Raw genomic sequence first — 12,800 nt, forward strand, 5'->3', positions numbered from 1 at the left:
TGAGACAAAGTGAGTCATAGGCAGTGTAACATTATCTAGGGACAGTGTGTGAAGTCTCCAGCCAGTGTGCTCATGCAGCAGCAGATGTGTGTTTGTGTCCTCATCATTAGGTTCCTTTGTTAAAGAAAAACACCTGCATACATACAAGGCCTAGTCCACATGTGTACACAGGTCTTTTTGAAACCGTAGCTTTTTCTATGCATTTTTGGCATTTAGTCCAGTTTTAGGTAATCGAAAATGGACCTTTTTGAAAACTCCTGGCAGGGTGAAGATTTTCAGAAATGTATTTGTGGACGGTTGAAATCTGAGCTTATGGAAAATGCTGACATCATGACTAATGGCACCATCTACGAAACCTAGTATTATCTCTGCAATCAGGACCATGGAGAGCTCTGTGCAGCCTCCTGTGGAGTTGTAGGTAATTTCATGTGAGCGTTTTTGCATTGTTGTGTGGACGGAGACCATTGGTGTAGACAGGATTATTTTTTAAACGAAGGAGGAAAAACCCAGTCTATCTCTCCCTTTCTCTCCCTCCCTTCCTCTCATTCTATCCCTCCCTCCTTCCCTCTCTCTCTTCCTACTTCTCTCTCCCCCTCTTCCTTCCTCTGTCCCTCTCTACGTCTCTTCCTCTCTACGTATCCCTCTCTACGTATCCCTCTCTTCCTCCCACTCTGCCTCTCTTCCTCTCTCTCTCCCTCCCTCTTTTCCTCCTCCATCCCCCTCTTCCTCCCTCTCTCCCTTCCTATGTCTCTTCCTCTCTCACCCAGCACCCATACGCACATGCCCTCATGTGAACCATGTATTTTTGTAGGTGTGTTTACAAAACACAGCAAGTGCATAAACACAGACAGTTGAAACCTGAATCAGAAACCAGAAGCTTCATTTGCAAAATACAATAAAGGTACAGGTTTGGTGACAATAGTGGTTGGAGATATATCAAGAAGAAAGCCGACCATACACACAAAATAACCTCTTCACCTTTTTGTTACACCTGCGCGCAAAGAACAAGAAGGTAAACACTGTTGATAAGTTGGCAGTCTGCACTCTTTTTTTCAAATCAGTCAAAGAGCGATGGCTCTAATCAAGGTCAAAGTTGATCTGTTGTTGCCGTTAGTACACATACACAAACAAACAAATAAACAAACATACATAGTACAACATGCATCATGTTTTCATGTTGGTGTGTTTACAAAACACAGCAAGTACATAAACAGAGAGGGTTCATGTGAATCAGAAACAGTTTTATTTGCAAAATACAATAAAGGTACATTATTGGTTACATTGGTGCAGACACATATCAACCACTATAACAGACAGAAGGACCTCAGCTCAGTGCACAACAAACAGTAGTCTATAATATAATGTACTACATATCTTCTTCCCTATATGCATTGATAAGCTAATAAGCCCCCCTTATTGGACATGCCCCTATTATCATACACACACACTGTTCTCACATGTCACTATCCTCAAGTATAATACAACTGCAACAAATGTTGTGCTGATTTTAGTTAGTTAACCTACAGTACTTACAGGTTTGATACAGGTATGTATCAAACGGCTCCTCTGAAAAACAGTAAGGTTATTTTGTAAGGTTCACACCAACAGTTACAGTATGGTGATATTTTTGTATACGCTTTAGGTTAATGGTTAGGGTTAGCGTTAAGGTTAATTTAATGGTTCGCTTAACGCTTATGGTTTGTTTAATATAACAGTGTGGTTATGGTTATAGTTTGGGTGAGGACAAGTCGGAAAAGTGTGTCTCGGTAGTGTCGAGGTCAAAAGCACTCGCCTACCAATGGAAGGCAAACGTATAGTTAACTACGGATAGCACTGAGGGCCATACACAGCGTGTGTCAGACACACGCCTAAGGGTGTCTGAGCGTGAAGAACGCACACAGAGGTTATGGGAGAATGATGCCCGGGGCATGATACAGGGTTGCTCTCTCTCTCTCTCTCTCTCTCTCTCTCTCTCTCTCTCTCTCTCTCTCTCTCTCTCTCTCTCTCTATCTCTCTCTCTCTCTCTCTCTCTCTCTCTCTCTCTCGCTCTTTTTCTCAGATACCCCTTTTCCACCAAATTAGTTCAAATTTGTAGATTTTTGGAACCTTGGTGCTATCTAGCGAAGCATCCCGCATTTCCAGCAGTTTTGAGCGGAACCATTTCATCATAAATGGTACATTTATATAGCGATTTTCTTACCATTTTTGTTCCTCACATTTTACCCAAGGTTGCAAGAGTGCATGAGATTGGTGCTAAAATGTTCTGTCCCTCTGTGCAAGATCAAATTAATGATTCATACTTGTAATTTGATAGCCAAATTTGTATACAGGTAATATTCATACTGGTTTAAATAAACAATTTGATAGTATTTGCCAGAGTTTTTTAAACAAATAAAAGCCCAGGCTATTAGAGGTTTTACGGTACCAGTGTAAGTGTAGGGAGTCTCCAGTAGTGCACAATGCTGCATTCGATTATAACTCAGAGGTCGAAAGTTCTGTCTACCTACTAGGAAAAATTAAATGGTTCCTAGTTGCAAACTCCTGTTTTTTGCTGTTTTAACGCCCACGCAACACTTGACATGTTTTGCAAAACATTAAATATATTTGTAACCGTTTATGATAAACACTTGCAAGACTCGGGAGATTCTCTTCACTACGACAACATTTAAAGTGTATCTCAGTCGCCCACAGGCAGTGCGCGGAAGTACGCCCTAGAATCTTGAAATATCTAGAGGGGTCTATTCCTACTTCCAAATTCAGGCTGCATCTAATCCTCTGCATATATTGATCTGTTACTGAGATTTTAGCCTATAGCCAATGGAAATACTAGAAATGGCACAGGCATTAAAGCATTCCGTCTCCAGACAGAGTTCCGTCAATTTGATTCGGAGTCTGACGGAATTGGCTACCTGGTATAATATGATTTGTAGATGCATACAGATTGAAACTAAATTTAGCCAATCAGAGACGTCAAATATCATGAAAAGGAGCTTTTTTTTCTATCGCGGCGTGGCAGTCATTGGCGAGCTGCGGAGCAATAATGGCAGGACTCAGCGACTCGAGAGACAGGATTACGCTGCTCGCTCCACGGTTGCAGCTGGAGGCTATTGGGCGAGTGACATTTGCGAGGTCTGAGAGGTCTGTCAGCCACATGGCGGGTAACAAAATAGTCCTGTAAAATAATTTAAACTGTGGCGTGTTTTGGTTTTACGACGGTCACCTTTTTTTGCAGCCTCGCGCGTCAACTTTGATTGATTGATTGATTGAAAAGTTTATTAACAGATTGCAGAATGGGTTCAGTACAGTACAGCTCAATACATACAATTGTTAAGGGGATGCAGACCAGAGAAAGACTTTCGTCTTGTTTACATCAGGGTCCCCCATTTTCAATTCATCATAACATATAATATGACAGACATGACATACAGATAGACAGTACTGCTACATCTATACATTTATGACATACCAGATTTACAAATACAGTATTGTTTGTGATACAAAAAGAGTCTAAAAAAGAGAGTATATACATTTGACGAAGAAACTGTACATTGGAGGAGGTTGGGTAGGTGGGGTGGGGTGGGGGGGGGGGGGGGTAACTGTACATTGGATTATCGACGAAACCTTACTTGGTCCCAAGAAGAGGGTCTTGTGTATTAAATAAAGTTTTCATTCATTCACTCTGGATCTGGTAAATCCAGTAGCAATACACACAATTGTTAAGGGGATGCAGACCAGAGAAAGACGTTTGTCTTGTATACATCAGGGTCCCCCATTTTCAATTCATAGTGACATTTATGACATACACAACATACATGACATGACATTTATGACATAGGGACATACATGACTTACAGGTATACAGTACTGTTACATTTGTCACATATACGATATGCAAATAATACAGTACTGTTACCCAGAGATCCTAACAGTAAATATATACATATGATGAGGAGGAGACTGTACATTAGGAGGGGGTGGGTGAGTGGTAAAAAATATATACATACGGTGCGGAGGAGACTGTCCATTGTTGTTGTGGCATAATTGCGAAACATGTTTAGTCCCTTGTTTGTATGATAACAAGCCGTTTAGTTCATGGTTCAAAGTAATGGGAAAAGGGTGCTAGCTCGCCATCAATCAGAACCTAGCCACAAGACTTGCATTCACGCTCTCCAGCACACAGCCTCCCTGCATGGCACAACAACCACAACAGTAGGGTCTATAGTCACAGTCAGGACAGTAGGCTTTACAAGTGGGCTCCCTTAAAACGCTAACGCTATTAAAAAAAATAATACAGTGGAGGTTAAAATAAGAATATGACTTGGCCTGAAAAAAAGTTCAGTCAGGAGAATTTTTTTTGCTTTAATCCCTGAAATGTTCACGTGGGCTGGGAGGAGCAATGGGAAAATTATATTGTTTCTCTATAGGGAGGTGTAGTGGTTACGTCATTGCTGTTTCCGGCCGATCCACCTCGCAAAATTGCAACGTATTTCCCCATTGCCAATTTCAAAATCATCGTTTAAAAAAAATAAAGCATGAACATTTGCATGGTGTACCTTTCTGTGCGTATTCATCCACAATCTATAGCTCAAGATGAAAATATTCGCAATTAATCGAAAAAAATAATTGCCAAATTTTATTTCAACCAAAAATGCTTAAACAATAATGTTAGTGATAGAAGGGAACTCATTTTCTGCTAAAATGAGACCTCAATTGCCACACAGTCTTTGTCTTGGATATGCAAAAGCAGGCTGGCGTCTTGCTTAACCTGGGCAGCTTTCAGCAACAGGCCTTTAAATAAAATTGGAAAATGACATGAGACTGAGAATTTCTTTGATTGTATTTTGATAATGTGAGGAAAATGTTATCTATGTCAATCTGTGTTAAATCTCCGTAGACTTTGTGGAGACTGGCTTCCCCCCCCCCCCCCCCCCCCACACACACAAGGACAAAAGAGACACAGGACACATGCATGCACCCCTCCCCCAGTATATATGTGTGTGTGTGTGTGGGGGGTTAACAGAAGCTAACATATTTTAAACATCACAATGAGATTTAGTAGTAAAACTACATACAGTATCTGAAGAAAACTAGAATGCTCCACAAATCATGTTAAACCCAGATTCGGCTCAAACAAGGGACTAAACACGTTTCGCAATTATGCCACATCAATGTGGAACGCCCTACCCAAAGCTGTATAGGAATGTGAATCACTACACACTTTCAAAACCACTCTCAAGGAACACCTACGGGAGACTGCAATTCGAAACTGGCCCCTGTAAATGTCCTAACCCAACCCCCTCCAATGTACAGTAATTTACCCGGTATGGTTTTGTCAATATTCCAATGTACAGTTTTGCTCGTTTGTACAGTGTTTCCCCCCCCCCCCCAACCCCCTCCAATGTAAATGAGCTAGTATGGTTGTCAATATCACAATGTACAGTTTTGCTTGTACAGTTGTACAGTGTTTCCCCCCCCCCCCCCCCAACCCCTCCCTACCCAACCCCCCCCCCCCACACAACCCCACCCAACCTCCTCCAATGTACAGTTTTTACGTCAAATGTATATACTCCCTTTTCTGGACTCTTTCTGTATCACAAACGGTACTGTATTTGCAAATCTGGTATGTCATAAATGTATAGATGTAGCAGTACTGTCTATCTGTATGTCATATATGTCCTGATGAATTGAAAATGGGGGACCCTGATGTAAACAAGACGAAAGTCTTTCTCTGGTCTGCATCCCCTTAACAATTGTGTGTATTGAGCTGTACTGTATTGTACCCATTCTGCAATCTGTTAATAAAGTTTTCAATCAATCAATGTCAACTATAAAAACACAGCTAAACTGTATCTCAGCACAGCATCAAATAGTGTATTTTTCACATTAGTGTAGCTAGGCTTTTTTTTCATACCTGCAGACAATGTGTCAGCCATAGATAGATGGTCCCTCTTGCGTTTGCCCTTCACAGTCACATATTTGTCCCTTTTCTTGCAAATGATGCACAAGACTGGAAGTACAGGTCCGACAAAAGCTGGTAAGCCTGTCCTGGATCGAAGTTTCTTCAGAGGACTTTGACTTGTAGAGCCATGTGCTGCTGTAAGTTCTGGCTCTGGCTCTGCTTCCACATCTTGAGCTGCAGAACCCGTTTCGCAGCTGCATCCAAGCGTTTTTTGTCGATAAAACGCCTATAGCAAGTAGCGTGAAAACCAGCATCCCAGGGAACATTGGCAAACTCAATCTCTAAACAATGTTTGTATGCATCTGCAATGATAAGATTCTCTCCTGGCAACTTAAGCCACCGCTCGACGGAGTTTCTATATCTATCCCACCGTGTCTGTGTAAAATCTTGTACACTTTCTTTCTGAACGGACGTGAGATGCATATAACATTGTTTCTAAACCTTTTTGCGAACTTTAGAAGGTGTTTTTTCTCCATTTTCGTCGTCTTCTGTACTCGTCGATGAGTACTGCCTGTTTACACAAATCTCTTGTTGTCTGTAACTTGGCAACAAGGAGAGCTGCTATTGGTCTAGTGCAGCGGTTCCCAAACTTTTTTGGCCGTGCACCCCGTCACCTCCCGACCTAGCTGACGCACCCCCCAATGGGTTTCTGTTAGAAAAAATTGTTGCTGGTCTCCGTGCACAGATTAAATTTTTTATTTTATCTCTTCCCACGGCGACTATGGATAGGGAATTTCCTTATTTAATTAAAATGTTCACGACAACGTGGATGCATGTACTCTGCCAGCATGTTTAATATCCATAATACTAAAGGTTTGACTAAGATTTGTATGAAATTTTATTGCGCGCACCACAGTTTGGGAACCACTGGTCTAGCGCAAGATACGTGACCGAACTCGCACCAATTGCGTCAGATAAAACTCTGCGGTGACCAAATATCCGTTTGCGAGGAAAGATCTAGTCCCGACTTTACGAAAATGATTGCGCAAAATGTGCTATTTTGTCAATGGAGAACTTTTTGTTCCTAAATCTACACCAATCGAACTTTCACCCAGAGTGAAAATTGTGTAATTTGCTGAGGTGGGAACGAGAATCGTTTTCTAGCCACTTCTCAGCTTTCACCATACGGCATAGTACACACAGATCCCAGAACAGATGCAAGTATTTTATTTAGAGGAGTGGCCACTATGAGTATCTTGATTTATAGATATTAATGCTGACTAACATGTTAAAATGTATTTTAATGTTTTTGTCATCTGTGTTAATTTGATCAAATTATGCACTGAAGTAGTAGTTTTTAAAAAATATATATATTTACAAAATAGTAAACAGACAGTTAACTCATTGGACGCCACCGCTTAAGTGCGCGAGAGGGCGCTAGAGCGCCACCGCTTTAATCAATGGGAGGACTGGGAGATTTGCGAGTGCTTAAAATATATCTTAAATTATGGCTATGGGTCTAATACACTCGTTGATTATCAGTGAGTTGCTTGCAGTCAACATGTACAAAACGGATTGTTTTTTCATCGGTACATATCCGTTTTATACCATTTTGAATACGAGTATAGTTTTGGTGATTTCTAGTAATTCCAGAAAAAGACGCGATAATAGCCATGTAGTGGAATTCACATAACACGTTGTAATTTTTCGGCTGATTATCGAATCTTCCTGAAATCAACGCTAGATCATCATTATTGTCCTTCCCCGTGCATACATGAAATGGCCCTCGTAGCGCGTTGCCCCCCCCCCCCCCCCCCCCCCCCCCCACCTCCTGCACCCAACGGAAAACAGCCACACATACACACACAGATACAGCATCGATCGGGGTAGAAATACATATCAGATCAACAATCAAATTTATATATGTTTAGTGCTGTCAGACGATTAAAAAAAATTATCTAATTAATTACAGGATTTGTAAAAAAATGTATTGATATTCTCATTTGGTTCATTACAATTTACTCAAGCCTAGTAACAGACACAGTATTTCTGACACTGGGAATACATTCCCTGAGATCCATAGATGTCCCTAGAATCAGATACCAAGAACATGCAAATGGTCCATATAAAAAAAAAGTCTGTAAATGTGTATTCTACGTTCTTATGGAATGAATGAGATAAAAAAAAATTATACAAAAATTAAAATTAAAATGTGTAATTCATTTTGATAAATGTTCAGAACGCGATAATTTGCTGTGTAATTAATTAATCTAATTAACGCGATAAACTGACAGCCCTAATAATGTTCTTACCTTGTATCTGATGTAATGCAAGAGAAATAATCCAATTATCTGATCGACATTTGAAGTACTGGGCGCGGAGGTCCGTGCCACGTTCAACCGCATTGCATATGAGGGGGGGGGGGGGGGGGGGTAGCCTCGCAGATCTATCGTTGAAATCGGGTTACCTCGCCTGATTATTTAAACCATGCCCGCATGGCTTGGATCGTCCCAGAAAAAAAACTATACCATTCCCAGTGGAGTGCAATACCAGCCGGAAGGCGTAGGGGGCGGTATTTGCCCTTTTGCGAGTTCAGACCCATTCCCAACGATCAGGCTGGATGGATGAAAATGAATGGATATCGCTAATAAAAGAAATAACGATTAAAACTCGACTATACTCGTGATTGGCGCTCAAGCGATGGCGAGTTAACCCGACTATCATCGTGACTGGCGTCCAATGAGTTAAAGAACAGCTTTATTCACTGATCTGAACACAGGTTCTTAGAATCCCAACCACAACTACAGACACTATTGATGTACTTCTGATAAATAGCATGTTCTGCTCAGCTGTACTCACTGAATCCAACACACCAGCGCCATTGACATGCCACTTTCCCTCTTTCTTTCTCTCACACACGCACATCAAACATGCAGACATTCTGGAAGATCCGGTCAATGCTGGCCCCCGACACGAGAAGAGAGAGAGAGAGAGAGAAAATCTGTGTTGTGCTTCTCCAATTCTTTTTTTTAATCTACTTTTTCTCCTCCTTTTTTCTGTGATTTTTCTCCCCATCCCAATTTACCTGTCGTGCCAATTCTCCCTCCCCTGTCCTGATCGTTGCTCGCATATGCCCCCCACTGGCCGGTTGTAGGGTGGATAGAAGCCTTGCATCACATGTCCCCTCCGATACATGTGGAGGCAGCCTGTCGCATCTTTTCACCTGCCAGCGCGGACTCTCATTTGGCGAGGAGTAACGTGTAGGAGGCTCACAATGCCCCCGCCATTTTCTTGACTTTGCTGTGCAGGCGCCCCAACCGACCTGTAGGAGTCGCTGTTCACAACGACCAGACTACCACCCTTCGACTTCCCACCGGCTAACTCTGCCAATTGAGTTAGTATGACGGCCGGCCCAAGCCGGAGGCAACGCCGACAGCCGGATTCGAACCTGGTGTCTCTTGCGTTGGTGACGAGCGCAATGTCCGCTGCGCCACCCAGCCGCTGTGCTTCTCCAATTCTGACTGTGTCCACAGTGACAACAAGCATAGTATCCTTCAAAGACATCTCACAAACACTTTATGTTGATTAAAACTAAATAATAAAGTTAATTTTGATCTAGTTTATATAAAGCTACTATCTCACCTAGTCCAAGTTTCAAGTTTCAAGTTTCTTTAATAGTTGTCATACAGAAGTACAGAATACTTTTATACAAAATGCTTCTTACTGTTGCGCTCCAGAGACTGTGCAAGACAAGATAAGTATGAAATAAAATAACATAGTAAAATTAGAAGTAAAAAAAATGAGGTCACAGTGTTCAGTTTAGACATATGTACAATGTTCGATGCAGAATAGACGTAGTTACCATACAATATACAATACTGTGCAGTGTACTAATATACAATACTATATAGTGCAAGGCAGAAATGGAGAAATGGGACGAGGTGCAATTTAGGTACAATTCACAGTAGGTGTACGAGTTGTAGTGCAAATCCTTTATCAATAAATATAAAGTGTAAGTGTGTTTGTGTGATCTAAAGTGTGGAGAGTGGGTGCTGCAGTGTGTTGTTTGTTTGAGTGAGTGTGTGCGTGTGGGTGTGTGTGCTGTGTGCATTTGATGGTTGTTGCATAGTGATTATTGTTCGTTTAGCAGCCTGATGGCCTGGGGATAGAAGCTTCTTCTGAGTCTTTCTGTGCTCGCCTTAAGACTCCGGTATCGCTTGCCTGACCGCAGCAGTTCAAAGAGGCAGTTGTTCGGGTGGCTCGAGTCCTTAATAATTCTCTTAGCCTTCCCCTTGCACCGCTTGTTGTAAATGTTCTGGAGGGTGGGAAGCCCCCCTCCAATTGTGCGTTCGGCTGAACGTGTCACTCTTTGTAGTCTGCTACGGTCTTGTGCAGTGCTATTCCCAAACCAGGAGGTGATGTTGCCGGTCAGGATGCTCTCTATTGTACATGAGTAGAAGTTCCTAAGGATCTTCTGACTGACTTGGAACTTCCTTAGGCGCCTGAGGAAGTAGAGGCGTTGTCGTGCCTTCTTCACAACACTGTCAATGTGTGTGGTCCATGTCAAGTCCTCGGATATGTGGGCTCCGAGGTACTTGAAACTGTTCACTCTCTCAACCGGTGCCCCGTCGATGCTGAGGGGGCTGTAGTCCTTGACCCCCGACCTCCTGAAGTCCACAATCATCTCTTTTGTTTTGCTGACGTTCAGGGAGAGGCAGTTCTCCTGACACCACTGTGACAGGTTCTCTACCTCTTCCAGGTAGGCCCTTTCGTCGTTGGCAGAGATCAGGCCCACCACTACTGTGTCATCAGCAAATTTGATGATGGTGTTGTTGTTCCGCTGTGCTACGCAGTCATGTGTGTACAGGGAGTAGAGGAGGGGGCTCAGAACACAGCCCTGGGGGGCCCCTATGTTGAGCGTGATGGATGAGGAGGTGCAGTTGCCGGCTCTTACCACCTGGGGTCTGCCCGTCAGGAAGTCCAAGACCCACTGGCAGAGGTCATAGTTCAAGCCCAGGTCCCTGAGCTTGGCTATGAGTTTGGAGGGGACTATGGTATTGAATGCTGAGCTGTAGTCGATGAACAGCATTCTCACATAGTTCCCCTGCCTCTTGTCCAGGTGTGATGCTGCTGTGTGCAGCACATGGGCTATGGCGTCCTCCGTGGACCTGTAATCACCTCCACCCTCAAATCAGCACTTAATATTATTAGCATAAGGTGATGAGTTCAACCTGCCACCACAGAGAGCTACGACCCTGAGAGCATAGCCCGGAGTCTTGCATAACCCAGCTACAGTTAGATTAGATTAGATTAGATTGTACTTTATTGTCATTATTTGCATACAACAAGATTTGGGACTCAACCTTAAGGTGCAGTAATAAAATCACACAAGTAATAGTAAAGAGAAACATAAAATACTTTACAGAAACATAAAATACTATACAAGAAACATTAAATACTATACAAGAAACATAAAATACTATACAAGAAACGTTAGGTTATGACTATAACCAAGTTCTGTTAGTATAGCGAAGCTCGGCATCGCTCTCTGCACTATCTCGCATACGTGCACGCGCACTGAATAAAGACCACAATGTACCTTTAATCCCAATATTTGTCTGACCACACCCCTATCAGCTTACCCATATAAGCAGGGGTGGGGCCACCCACTCTCCTCCTTCCCAAGCTTTCGCCACAAGGCGAGGTCAAAGGCTGCAGCGGCGTCGGATGCCGAGCTTCGCTATACTAACAGAACTTGGTTATAGTCATAACCTAACGTTCTGTATCGTATCGCTCTCGCTCGGCATCGCTCTCTGCACAAGGGAGGCCGAGCGAGAGCCAACGGCCGACAAATACACCCCGCTGACAGCCCCCCACAAACCATCAGAACAGGGAGGGCCGAGCCCCCCCGACCCACCCTAATGGCAGGCACCCCCCCCTATTAGGGGCTTCACGGGAGGGCGACGGACCCGACCGTGCGAAGAGGCACTCAAGCAACTCAACGCACAGGGTGAGCAGACCGTGGCTTGACCCCACGACTACACACACGCACAACCCGCATGCCACCCGGGAACGAACGGAGGAACAACCTCGTTACTGCCCCCAGAATCACGGGGTCAAGGGCAAACCCAACCCCGTGGCAAGGCCGTAGCAGCGGAGCACGAAGGAAGACCCAGACCCACCAAAAGGACTGGACTCCCTGGAATGGGGGCCCGGAGAAGTCCATGATGCCAGCATCAAGACCCCACCAGGTGGGCACGTAGTGCCCCGCCCCCCACATCGCCAGCGTATTCGGACAAAGGCCCCTCAGTTACTGCACCTGGTATTCCCAGGCGGAATCCCATCCAAGTACTAACCAGGCCAGAACCTGCTTAGCTTCCGAGATCGGACGAGATCGGGCGTGTTCAGGTTGGTATGGCCGTAAGCCGAGCGGGCCCCGTCCCCCCAATAGTACACCGCCTGGCACACTGACCCTGCAGAACAGGCAGTCAGCATGGCCGTAAGCACACAAAAAAGGTTAACTAACGGAAGCAGGCAGCGCACCGGGGAAAAACCAGGCAACAGGCTGTTAACCCTAGCCTGGAGACTGCGGACGAGACAGGCGCCAGAGGGGACAGCTGAACACAGCCGCCCCGGCGGAAGGAGCGTAAGCTGGCGGTGTTGCATGACCAAGCCTCCATTTAAAAACCCCCACCCAGAGGGGTCGAGGCAGAGAAGGCTGACACGATTGGCAGACGTCATGAACGTGCAGGGGCACCCTCAAACGGTGAACCCGGGAGTTGACACTGCTCCAACACACCAGGGAATCAACCACCTTGGTGTTACCCAATGCGGTGGTTGTTCCTATAACCCCTCAAGAAAAAACTCCAAAACACACCTGCGGGTATACACCGGCTATACC

At 44.2% G+C, this 12,800-nt stretch overlaps 1 protein-coding gene across 2 annotated transcripts in view; it reads left to right on the forward strand.

Moving 5' to 3' along the window:
• baiap2l1b (BAR/IMD domain containing adaptor protein 2 like 1b) overlaps window positions 1-12,800 on the forward strand; it is a 174,891-nt gene that overhangs the window by 76,966 nt on the left and 85,125 nt on the right. The gene's annotated exons all lie outside the window — the stretch shown is intronic.

Source organism: Notolepis coatsorum (assembly GCF_963971535.1).
Source record: "Notolepis coatsorum genome assembly, chromosome: 14".
NCBI lineage: Eukaryota > Metazoa > Chordata > Actinopteri > Aulopiformes > Paralepididae > Notolepis > Notolepis coatsorum.